The sequence below is a fragment of the Nanorana parkeri genome, unplaced genomic scaffold (assembly GCF_000935625.1).
Source record: "Nanorana parkeri isolate BGI_ZX_2015 unplaced genomic scaffold, ASM93562v1 scaffold1855, whole genome shotgun sequence".
Lineage (NCBI taxonomy): Eukaryota > Metazoa > Chordata > Amphibia > Anura > Dicroglossidae > Nanorana > Nanorana parkeri.
Genome location: NW_017308123.1, coordinates 26,215 through 39,308, shown reverse-complemented (window position 1 = coordinate 39,308; position 13,094 = coordinate 26,215). Strand labels below are relative to the sequence as shown.

The 13,094-nt window shown below is 45.8% G+C and overlaps 1 protein-coding gene across 1 annotated transcript in view; it reads right to left on the bottom strand.

The window, feature by feature from the left end:
- The window catches only part of LOC108799916 (zinc finger protein 585B-like), a 52,906-nt gene that overhangs the window by 35,439 nt on the left and 4,373 nt on the right, over positions 1 to 13,094 (bottom strand). The window lies entirely within an intron of this gene.

Below are 13,094 nucleotides of genomic sequence, written 5' to 3'. Positions count from 1 at the left end.
CCACCCAGGAAGATCTCACCATCCCCCACCATGAGAGATGTCCCCACCCCCTGTAGTCCCGGGATCCCACCCAGGAAGATCTCACCATCCCCCACCATGAGAGATGTCCCCGCCCCCTGTATTCCCGGGATCCCACCCAGGAGGATCTCACCATCCCGCACCATGATCAGGTAAGTCTAAAGTGGCTTCATGCCGGCTCCTCTATAGTGTCCTCTTATGACCCCGGTGCCATTTTCTTTGGGTTTAGGATGAGAACAAAGTTGAAATGAAAGGGGAGAAAGATCGGAGCTGCGCGATGGGCGATCCTCGGTCTGCAAAGGAGGCCGAACCACCCGTAAAACATCAGGAACCTCACAGTGGAGTGCGGCCTCATTTTTGTACACAGTGCGGCAAAGGTTTCACCTTAAAATCACGTCTTGTCGTTCACCAAAGGCGTCACACCGGCGAGCGCCCTTTTCCGTGTCCCGAGTGCGGCAAAAGCTTCTATTCGAATTCAGATCTCGGGAGGCACCGGAGACGTCACACCGGCGGACGCCCCTACGTCTGTCCAGAGTGCGGGAAACCTTGCGGAGACGAGACGAATCTTGCCCAGCATCTGAGAAATCACACCGGCGAGAAGACTTGCTCGTGCTCCGAGTGCGGTCAGAGTTTCAAGCACAAAGCCCATCTGACGGCACATCGCCGAGTTCACACAGGTGAGACTCCCTTTTCATGTACCGGGTGCGGGAAGCGTTTCAGGAGGGACGGTCTCCTCACACATCTAGACTGGCACAAAGGTGAAATGCGTGTGGGAAAGGTTTTACATGGAAATGTGTGTTTCCTACAGATGGATCCAGTAACGGGAACCCACCAGAGAGATGTCCCCGTCCTCTGTATTCCCGGGATCCCACCCAGGAAGATCTCACCGTCCCTCACCATGAGAGATGTCCCCGCCCCCTGTATTCCCGGGATCCCACCCAGGAAGATCTCACCGTCACTCACCATGAGAGATGTCCCAGCCCCCTGTATTCCTGGGACCCCACCCAGGAAGATCTCACCGTCCCTCACCATGATCAGGTAAGTCTAAAACTCCAAAGTGGCTTCATACTGACGTCTCTATAGTGTCACCTTATGACCTCAGTGCCATTTTCTTTGGGTATAGGATGAGGGACCAATTGAGAACAACGTTGAAATTAAAGAGGAAGAAGATCAGAGCTGTGTGATGGCCGATCAGCAGTCTACCAAGGAGGCTGAAATGATGGTGACCACTCAAAAGGAGGAGAGTTCCTTAGACACCACACCAGGTAACAATATTAAATACAAACACAGCCCGCACTGCGATCATACTTCTACCTGATTAGAGATGGAGAACGAGTGACCTTCACATTGTTCATCAGATGGATGGTCACCATATGAAGGTCCAGCTCCATTCCTCAATATAACGTCATGTGACCAACGAATGAGGAGGAGATACTGTACACCATATGAGAGGTCCATCTCCATTCCTCAATATAACGTCATGTGACCAACCAATGAGGAGGAGATACTGTACACCATATGAAGGTCCATCTCCATTCCTCAATATAACATCATGTGACCAACAAATGGGGTATAGTATCTCCTCCTCATATGAAGGTCCATCTCCATCCCTCAGTATGACGTCAGGGTTTTGAGGTGAAGACCAGCAAACACGACTCCTCACTGAAAAGCCTAAACTTTTTTGACATAAATGTTCTCTCAAAACAGGTGGACCTGATGCTTGGAACCCTTCAGGTGGACATCTTCCTCCCTCCTCGGATTCTAATGTAGAAGACAATTGTACGACACCACATTCTCCGGGACTCCAACGTGCAGATAGATCAGGAGGTCCCTGTAAAATGGAGGAATCTTCTGATATCTCGCTTGGTGTCTCCTCCGAGGTCCATCCAAGGTTTCACAAAGCTGACAGATCCCCAGATCCATCTACTCCCGAGGAATCCTCTTCCCATACTTCAGATAACATGACTCATAGGGATGTGGAGACATTTACCTGTACCCATAAATGTTCTACAGGGGAGAACCTGTTCTCTTGTTCAGAGTGCGGGAAAGGGTTCACAATAAAATCACGTCTTGTTATACACCAAAGGCGTCACACCGGCGAGCGCCCTTTTCCGTGTCCCGAATGCGGCAAAAGCTTCTTTTCGAGTTCAGATCTCGGGAGGCACAGAAGACATCACACCGGCGGACACCCCTACGTCTGTCCAGAGTGCGGGAAACCTTGCAGAGACAAGACGAATCTTGCCCAGCATCTGAGAAATCACACCGGCGAGAAGCCTTACTCGTGCTCCGAGTGCGGCCATTGTTTCAAGCACAAAGCCCATCTGATTGCACATCAGAGAGTTCACACAGGTGAGACTCCCTTTTCACGTACCGGGTGCGGGAAGAGTTTCAGGAGGGACGGTCTCCTCACACATCTAGACTGCCACGAAGGTGAAATGCGTGCACCTGTGTGTGGGAAAGGTTCTACATGAATATCTCAGTTGATAAAGCACCACGGCCCCACAGCGGTGTTCAACCTTTTTTCCTGCCCAGACTGTGGCAAATGCTTTACCCAGGTAGCCTACGTCACCCAGCATAGGATGTCTGGGTGAAGACGAGACTTCAATGTAAAGAAGAGAGCAGTGCGGAGGGTCCACCTAGATCCCCCGTCATCTGATACACACATAGAAACAATGTATTCAGTCAGTGTGTGTGTTTCCTACAGATGGATCCAGTAAGAGGAACCCACCAGAGAGATGTCCCCGTCCTCTGTATTCCCGGGACCCCACCCAGGAAGATCTCACCATCCCCCACCATGATCAGGTAAGTCTAAAACTCCAAAGTGGCTTCAAACTGACGTCTCCATATTGTCACCTTATGACCCCAGTGCAATTTTCTTTGGGTTTAGGATGAGGGACCGATTGAGAACAACGTTGAAGAGGAAGAAGATCGGAGATGTGTGATGGCCGATCATCAGTCTACCAAGGAGGCTGAAATGACGGTGACCACTAAAAGAGAGGAGAGTTCTTTAGACACCACACCAGGTACGGATACTAAATACACACACAGCCCGCACTGCGATCATACTTCTACGTGATTAGAGATGGAGAACGAGTGACCTTCACATTGTTCATCAGATGGAGGGTCACCATATGAAGGTCCATCTCCATTCCTCAATATAACGTCATGTGACCAACAAATGAGGAGGAGATACTGGACACCATATGAAGGTCCATCTCCATTCCCCAATATAACGTCATGTGACCAACAAATGAGGAGGAGATACTGGACATCATATGAAGGTCCATCTCCATTCCCCAATATAACGTCATGTGACCAACAAATGAGGAGGAGATACTGTACACCATATGAAGGTCCATCTCCATTCCTCAATATAACGTCATGTGACCAACTAATGAGGAGGAGACACTGTACACCATATGAAGGTCCATCTCCATTCCCCAATAAAACGTCATGTGACCTACAAATGAGGAGGAGATACTGTACACCATATGAAGGTCCATCTCCGTTCCTCAATATAACGATACCACCCCTGAATGATAGATACGGCCTCAGTATGACGTCAGGGTTTTGAGGTGAAATAACGTCATGTGACCAACAAATGAGGAGGAGATACTGTACACCATATGAAGGTCCATCTCCGTTCCTCAATATAACGATACCACCCCTGAATGATAGATACGGCCTCAGTATGACGTCAGGGTTTTGAGGTGAAGACCAGCAAACACGACTCATCACTGAAAAGCCTAAACTTGACATAAAAATGTTTTTCTCCCCAACAGGTGGACCTGATGCTTGGAATCTGGAGGAATCTTCTGGTATCTCGCTTGGTGTCACCTACAAGGTCCATCCAAGGTTTCACAAAGCTCATAGATCACCAGACCCATCGAATCCGGAGGACTCCTCTTCCCGTCCCAGAAGGCTCACCTCAAGCTCACGACTTATAAGACATCAGAAACCTCACACTGAAGTGCGGTCTCATTTATGTACAGAGTGCGGGAAAGGTTTCTTGTCAAAGTCAGGTCTTGCTAGACACCAAAGGAATCACACCGGCGAGCGCCCTTTTCCATGTCCTGAATGCGGCAAAAGCTTCCCTTCCAGTTCAGACCTTTTGAGGCACAGGAGACATCATACCAGCGGACACCCCTACGTATGTCCAGAGTGCGGGAAATCTTGCAGAGACAAGACGGACCTTGCCCAACATGTCAGAAATCACACCGGCGAGAGGCCTTACTCGTGCTCCGAGTGCGGTCAGAGTTTTAAGAGGAAAACCAATCTGACGGCACATCACCGAGTTCACACAGGCGAGACTCCCTTTCTATGTACAGAGTGCGGGAAGAGTTTCAGGAGTAAGTACAGTTTCGCCACACACCTAGCCAACCACAAGACGTAGTGCCGCACACCTGTTTGAGTGCGGGAAAGGTTTTATGTTGAAACGTCTGTTCATAAATCACCAGCCGGCCGGCACTGGCGAGTGGCCTTTTTCCTGCCCAGACTGCGGCAAATGCGTCACTCAGGTATCTTCTGTCATTTCACGGGAGTTCATTTCCAGATCCCACAAACACATCAGACTCTCCAACCCTGGCAGGCAGATGTTTTCTGGCCAAACATCTGTGGACCCCTGACCATCACTCCTTCCACTATAGGGCCAAACATCTGTGGATACCTGACCATCACACCTTCTACTATTGGGCCAAATATCTGTGGACACCTGACCATCACACCTTCTACTATTGGGCCAAATATCTGTGGACACCTGACCATCACACCTTCCACTATCGGGCCAAACATCTGTGGACACCTGACCATCACACCTTCTACTATTGGGCCAAATATCTGTGGACACCTGACCATCACACCTTCTACTATTGGGCCAAATATCTGTGGACCCCTGACCATCACACCTTCTACTATTGGGCCAAATATCTGTGGACCCCTGACCATCACACCTTCCACTATCGGGCCAAACATCTGTGGACACCTGACCATCACACCTTCTACTATTGGGCCAAATATCTGTGGACACCTGACCATCACACCTTCTACTATTGGGCCAAATATCTGTGGACACCTGACCATCACACCTTCCACTATCGGGCCAAACATCTGTGGACACCTGACCATCACACCTTCTACTATTGGGCCAAATATCTGTGGACACCTGACCATCACACCTTCCACTATCGGGCCAAACATCTGTGGACACCTGACCATCACACCTTCCACTATCGGACCAAACATCTGTGGACCCCTGACCATCACACCTTCCACTATAGGGCCAAACATCTGTGGACCCCTGACCATCACACCTTCCACTATAGGGCCAAACATTTGTGGACACCTGACCATCACTCATTCCACTATCGGGCCAAACTTTTGTGGACACCTGACCATCACTCATTCCACTATCGGGCCAAACGTTTGTGGACACTCCTCCAAATGGTCAGATGTTTCCACTAACGATTCTGTTAATACTACATCATACAAAGACATTGTAGACAATTGTGCTCTTCCAACCTTGTGTGGAAGTTTGGTGAAGACCTTTTTCTTTCCCACCATGACTGTCCCGTGTGTAGAAAGCCAGCTCCATAAAGACATGGCGTGACCAGTATGGTGTGGAGGAACTCAAGTGTCCTGCAGAGAACCCCTGACCTCAACCCAACTGAACAGCTTTGGGATGAATAGGAACACATTGTGAGTAAGGTCTTCTCATCCAACGTCAGTGCATGACCTCACATATGGGACCAATTCCCCCGGACACGCTTTGGTGGAGGGACTGGAGGCTGTTCTAGCCACCAAGGGGGGCAACTCCATATTAATGGTCATGAAATTGAATGTCCAACAAGCTCATATAGGTGAGCTGGTTAGGTGTCCTCAGACCTTTGGGTCCTCTGGTGTAGATGATGTTCTGGTCTGTTCAATGAAGAAATCCATCTCTGTCCTATATTAAGATACAATAATATTGGAGGAAAGGAATTTCGTGAGTTTCCTTTGGGGCAATTGGGCATCTACGGAGGTGACGGACTTGGTTTTTTGAGTTTGATCGGGTCAGGAAATCTCTCAAACTGAACTTCATAAATAAAGGTTTCATTTCCCAATACGATGTTCTTCTTTTTCTAAAACTCTAAATAACTTGACTTCCTGACACTTCTGGGTGCGTCGGATACCTGCACCCTTATCCTGACCCTCAGAGTGGCTACGTTACCAGCAAATCTTGGGCTGCAGATGGTAATGTTGCCTTCTACAGCTAGCCGGGGGATGGGCAGCATGATGGTATTAGACTTGGCTTTTCCGAAGCATTAGGGAAATGTGGTCTCCTGCCTCCTGGAGAACTCACAGGCATGGCAATGCTGCTGCTAATTACGGGGGTGTGGCATAGCCTGCCACAAGAAGTGCAGCTACTGGCAGGACCTCCAGGTAAGAAAATTTGGAAGTGGTTCCCAAAAACCTGGAGGATATACACAGTGAGACATGAGACCCAACATACCGAAGAAAGTAGATTTTGGGGTTTACACTTTAAATATTAAAGCCTCTCAAACTCTTCCATGTTATCCTTCCCACCAATAACATATTCATGGATCCATTGTCCAACCAACTAGATAATGATGGATCCATTGACCTACCAACAAAATAATGATGGATCCATTAGCCCACCAACTAGATAATGATGGATCCATTGGCCCACCAACTAGATAATGATGGATCCATTGGCCAACCAACTAGATAATGATGGATCCATTAGCCCACCAACTAGATAATGATGGATCCATTAGCCCACCAACTAGATAATGATGGATCCATTGGCCAACCAACTAGATAATGATGGATCCATTGGCCAACCAACAAAATAGTGATGGATCCATTAGCCCACCAACTAGATAATGATGGATCCATTGACCTACCAATAAGATAATGATGGATCCACTGACCTACCCATAAGATAAAGATGGATCCATTGACCCACCAATAAGATAATGATGGATCCATTGGCCAACCAACAAAATAATGATGGATCCATTGGCCAACCAACAAGATAATAATGGATCCATTGACCTACCCATAAGATAATGATGGATCCATTGGCCAACCAACTAGATAATGATGGATCCATTGACCTACCCATAAGATAATGATGGATACAATGACCCACCAATAAGATAATGATGGATCCATTGACCTACCTATGAGATAATGATGGATCCATTGACCTTCCAACTAGATAATGATGGATCCATTGACCTACCCATAAGATAATGATGGATCCATTGGCCAACCAACTAGATAATGATGGATCCATTGACCTACCCATAAGATAATGATGGATCCATTGACCCACCAATAAGATAATAATGGGTCCATTGACCTACCCATAAGATAATGATGGGTCCATTGACCTACCCATAAGATAATGATGGATCCATTGACCTACCCATAAGATAATGATGGATCCATTGACCCACCAATAAGATAATGATGGATCCATTGACCTGCCAATAAGATAATGATGGATCCATTGACCCACCAATAAGATAATGATGGATCCATTGACCTGCCAATAAGATAATGATGGATACATTGGCCTACCAATAAGACAATGATGGATCCTTTGACCCTCTATTAAGATAATGATGGATCCTTTGACCCTCTAATAAGATAATGATGGATCCTTTGACCCTCTAATAAGACAATGATGGATCCTTTGACCCTCTAATAAGATAATGATGGATCCTTTGACCCTCTAATAAGATAATGATGGATCCTTTGGTATTTGGTGGAAAGGAAAACATAGGAGGGTCCAAGGCCCTTGCAGCACTGACAGCTGGTACTACCGATGTCACAGTAATTATTCCCACCACTCAATAATGATTGTTCTTCTTTTATGTCACAGTGATATTCTCCGTAAAGGTCCTAGTCAATGTTCTCATCACTCAGGTCCTTCTTGGGTGGCACACTAGACCAGTAGATACAAAGACATTGTAGACAATTGTGCTCTTCCAACCTTGTGTGGAAGTTTGGTGAAGACCTTTTTCTTTCCCACCATGACTGTCCCGTGTGTAGAAAGCCAGCTCCATAAAGACATGGCGTGACCAGTATGGTGTGGAGGAACTCAAGTGTCCTGCAGAGAACCCCTGACCTCAACCCAACTGAACAGCTTTGGGATGAATAGGAACACATTGTGAGTAAGGTCTTCTCATCCAACGTCAGTGCATGACCTCACATATGGGACCAATTCCCCCGGACACGCTTTGGTGGAGGGACTGGAGGCTGTTCTAGCCACCAAGGGGGGCAACTCCATATTAATGGTCATGAAATTGAATGTCCAACAAGCTCATATAGGTGAGCTGGTTAGGTGTCCTCAGACCTTTGGGTCCTCTGGTGTAGATGATGTTCTGGTCTGTTCAATGAAGAAATCCATCTCTGTCCTATATTAAGATACAATAATATTGGAGGAAAGGAATTTCGTGAGTTTCCTTTGGGGCAATTGGGCATCTACGGAGGTGACGGACTTGGTTTTTTGAGTTTGATCGGGTCAGGAAATCTCTCAAACTGAACTTCATAAATAAAGGTTTCATTTCCCAATACGATGTTCTTCTTTTTCTAAAACTCTAAATAACTTGACTTCCTGACACTTCTGGGTGCGTCGGATACCTGCACCCTTATCCTGACCCTCAGAGTGGCTACGTTACCAGCAAATCTTGGGCTGCAGATGGTAATGTTGCCTTCTACAGCTAGCCGGGGGATGGGCAGCATGATGGTATTAGACTTGGCTTTTCCGAAGCATTAGGGAAATGTGGTCTCCTGCCTCCTGGAGAACTCACAGGCATGGCAATGCTGCTGCTAATTACGGGGGTGTGGCATAGCCTGCCACAAGAAGTGCAGCTACTGGCAGGACCTCCAGGTAAGAAAATTTGGAAGTGGTTCCCAAAAACCTGGAGGATATACACAGTGAGACATGAGACCCAACATACCGAAGAAAGTAGATTTTGGGGTTTACACTTTAAATATTAAAGCCTCTCAAACTCTTCCATGTTATCCTTCCCACCAATAACATATTCATGGATCCATTGTCCAACCAACTAGATAATGATGGATCCATTGACCTACCAACAAAATAATGATGGATCCATTAGCCCACCAACTAGATAATGATGGATCCATTGGCCCACCAACTAGATAATGATGGATCCATTGGCCAACCAACTAGATAATGATGGATCCATTAGCCCACCAACTAGATAATGATGGATCCATTAGCCCACCAACTAGATAATGATGGATCCATTGGCCAACCAACTAGATAATGATGGATCCATTGGCCAACCAACAAAATAGTGATGGATCCATTAGCCCACCAACTAGATAATGATGGATCCATTGACCTACCAATAAGATAATGATGGATCCACTGACCTACCCATAAGATAAAGATGGATCCATTGACCCACCAATAAGATAATGATGGATCCATTGGCCAACCAACAAAATAATGATGGATCCATTGGCCAACCAACAAGATAATAATGGATCCATTGACCTACCCATAAGATAATGATGGATCCATTGGCCAACCAACTAGATAATGATGGATCCATTGACCTACCCATAAGATAATGATGGATACAATGACCCACCAATAAGATAATGATGGATCCATTGACCTACCTATGAGATAATGATGGATCCATTGACCTTCCAACTAGATAATGATGGATCCATTGACCTGCCAATAAGATAATGATGGATCCATTGGCCAACCAACTAGATAATGATGGATCCATTGGCCAACCAACTAGATAATGATGGATCCATTGACCCACCAATAAGATAATAATGGGTCCATTGACCTACCCATAAGATAATGATGGGTCCATTGACCTACCCATAAGATAATGATGGATCCATTGACCTACCCATAAGATAATGATGGATCCATTGGCCAACCAACTAGATAATGATGGATCCATTGACCTACCTATAAGATAATGATGGATCAATTGGCCCACCAACTAGATAATGATGGATCCATTGGCCAACCAACTAGATAATGATGGATCCATTGACCTACCCATAAGATAATGATGGATCCATTGACCCACCAATAAGATAATGATGGATCCATTGACCTACCCATAAGATAATGATGGATCCATTGACCCACCAATAAGATAATGATGGATCCATTGACCTGCCAATAAGATAATGATGGATCCATTGACCCACCAATAAGATAATGATGGATCCATTGACCTGCCAATAAGATAATGATGGATACATTGGCCTACCAATAAGACAATGATGGATCCTTTGACCCTCTATTAAGATAATGATGGATCCTTTGACCCTCTAATAAGATAATGATGGATCCTTTGACCCTCTAATAAGACAATGATGGATCCTTTGACCCTCTAATAAGATAATGATGGATCCTTTGACCCTCTAATAAGATAATGATAGATAATGATGGATCCATTGGCCAACCAACTAGATAATGATGGATCCATTGACCCACCAATAAGATAATAATGGGTCCATTGACCTACCCATAAGATAATGATGGGTCCATTGACCTACCCATAAGATAATGATGGATCCATTGACCTACCCATAAGATAATGATGGATCCATTGGCCAACCAACTAGATAATGATGGATCCATTGACCTACCTATAAGATAATGATGGATCCATTGGCCCACCAACTAGATAATGATGGATCCATTGGCCAACCAACTAGATAATGATGGATCCATTGACCTACCCATAAGATAATGATGGATCCATTGACCCACCAATAAGATAATGATGGATCCATTGACCTGCCAATAAGATAATGATGGATCCATTGACCCACCAATAAGATAATGATGGATCCATTGACCTGCCAATAAGATAATGATGGATACATTGGCCTACCAATAAGACAATGATGGATCCTTTGACCCTCTAATAAGATAATGATGGATCCTTTGACCCTCTAATAAGACAATGATGGATCCTTTGACCCTCTAATAAGATAATGATGGATCCTTTGACCCTCTAATAAGATAATGATGGATCCTTTGGTATTTGGTGGAAAGGAAAACATAGGAGGGTCCAAGGCCCTTGCAGCACTGACAGCTGGTACTACCGATGTCACAGTAATTATTCCCACCACTCAATAATGATTGTTCTTCTTTTATGTCACAGTGATATTCTCCGTAAAGGTCCTAGTCAATGTTCTCATCACTCAGGTCCTTCTTGGGTGGCACACTAGACCAGTAGACCCAATATTTCCACCCATACTTACATCTGGGGAGATCCAGGATACAGAATGCATAGTATACAGGGTCTCTTAGGCCCAGACTGTGGTTCCTTCACAAATAAGTAATTTCCCCTCCATGTCCCAGATACACCTTCTCATGGGGAGGACCAAGTTCTTTTGCAGGAGGCCGCCCTAAGTGATTAGCTAATGTTTAATGTTTGAGAGTTCGCTCGGGCTACTTACCGATCTCCCTGACTGGTGGGCACAGTTCCAAGCCCAAGAACCTCAGTCTGATAGATCTTCTAGGACAGCTGAACAAGGTCCACATCGTCCATCGACTTTTATCTGCTGGTGCCCCTTGGACTACTCCAATAAGAGTCACACGCAACATAGAATTCTTTTTATTTCTCGCCTTGGTGATCTAAGCATCTCCATACGACAAACATTGTAGAAGACTATATGCGTCCCGGAACTACGAGGTGTTACAAACGGTTCTACGTCTCTCTAGGAAACACATCCACCAATGGTGGCCATGAAGTCAACAGTGCGACCGCCTTCCTATTCCAACATCACAATCCTGTTAATTGGAAGAAAAAAAAACCCAAAACCAAATGTTATGGAAATAACCGATAGTCTGATTTCTCGGGTGTAGAAGACATCGGCCTAGTCAGCTACTGGCCACACACACAACAGATGGAACATGTCCATTGTATCTCCGGAGACTGGGCTCAATTGACTGTATTAAGGCTCAAAATTGGGTCATTGCCAAACATTTATCCAGTGCAGGACTGACCACAGAAGAGGACTATCATATGGTATGGTCATATCATATCTCCACTGAAGAGGAACATCAATGACAGGTCTTGCTTAGATTTCCCCCCAGGTCTCTGCAGATGTTAGATCATTTGATGGCCCATTATACCAACCACTGATATCCCCAAAATAGATCAGATCTCCACTGAACAGGACCATCAAAGGTAGGGCTTGCTTAGAAATGTCTCTAGGGCTCTACAGATGTTTGTCCACTTGATGGCCCTTTACATGGACCTCTGATATCCCCGAACTCTCCACCCTCTAATGAAATTGCCCCCTCTGAACCCCATCATTTGCTCAGTTTGAGAGAGACAGACTTGTGACCGGTTGACTTTAAGACCTCCATTTGTCAAAAACGTAGTAGCCAAAGGGCTGAAGAGGAACATCAGTGGAAGGTCTTGCTTAGATTTCGTCCCAGGGCTCTGTAGCTGTTTGATCATTTGATGGCCCATTATACCAACCTCTGATATCCCCAAAACAGATCAGATCTCCACTGAAGAGGACCATCAAAGGTAGGTCTTGCGTAGATACCCCCCCTCCAGGGCTCTGCAGATGTTAGATTATTTGATGGCCCCTCATACCAACTTCTGATATCCCCAAAACATATCAGATGTCCATCGAAAAGGACCATCAACGGTAGGTCTTGCTTAGATTTCCCCCCAGAGCTCTGCAGACATTAGATCATTTGATGGCCCTTCATACCAACCACTGATATCCCCAAAACATATTAGATCTACACTGAAGAGGAACATCAATGGTAGGTCTTGTGTAGCTGTCCCCCCAGGACTCTGAAGCTCTTTGCTCATTTGATGGCCCTTCATACAAACCACTGATATCCCCAAACAGGTCAGATCTCCACTGAACAGGACCATCTAAGGTGGGTCTTGCTTAGATTTCCCCCCATGGCTCTGCAGATGTTAGATCATTTGATGGCCCTTTTTACCGACCTCCGATATCTCCGAAAGATATCAGATCTCCACTGAGCATGACCATCTAAGGTAGGTCTTGCTTACATCACCCCC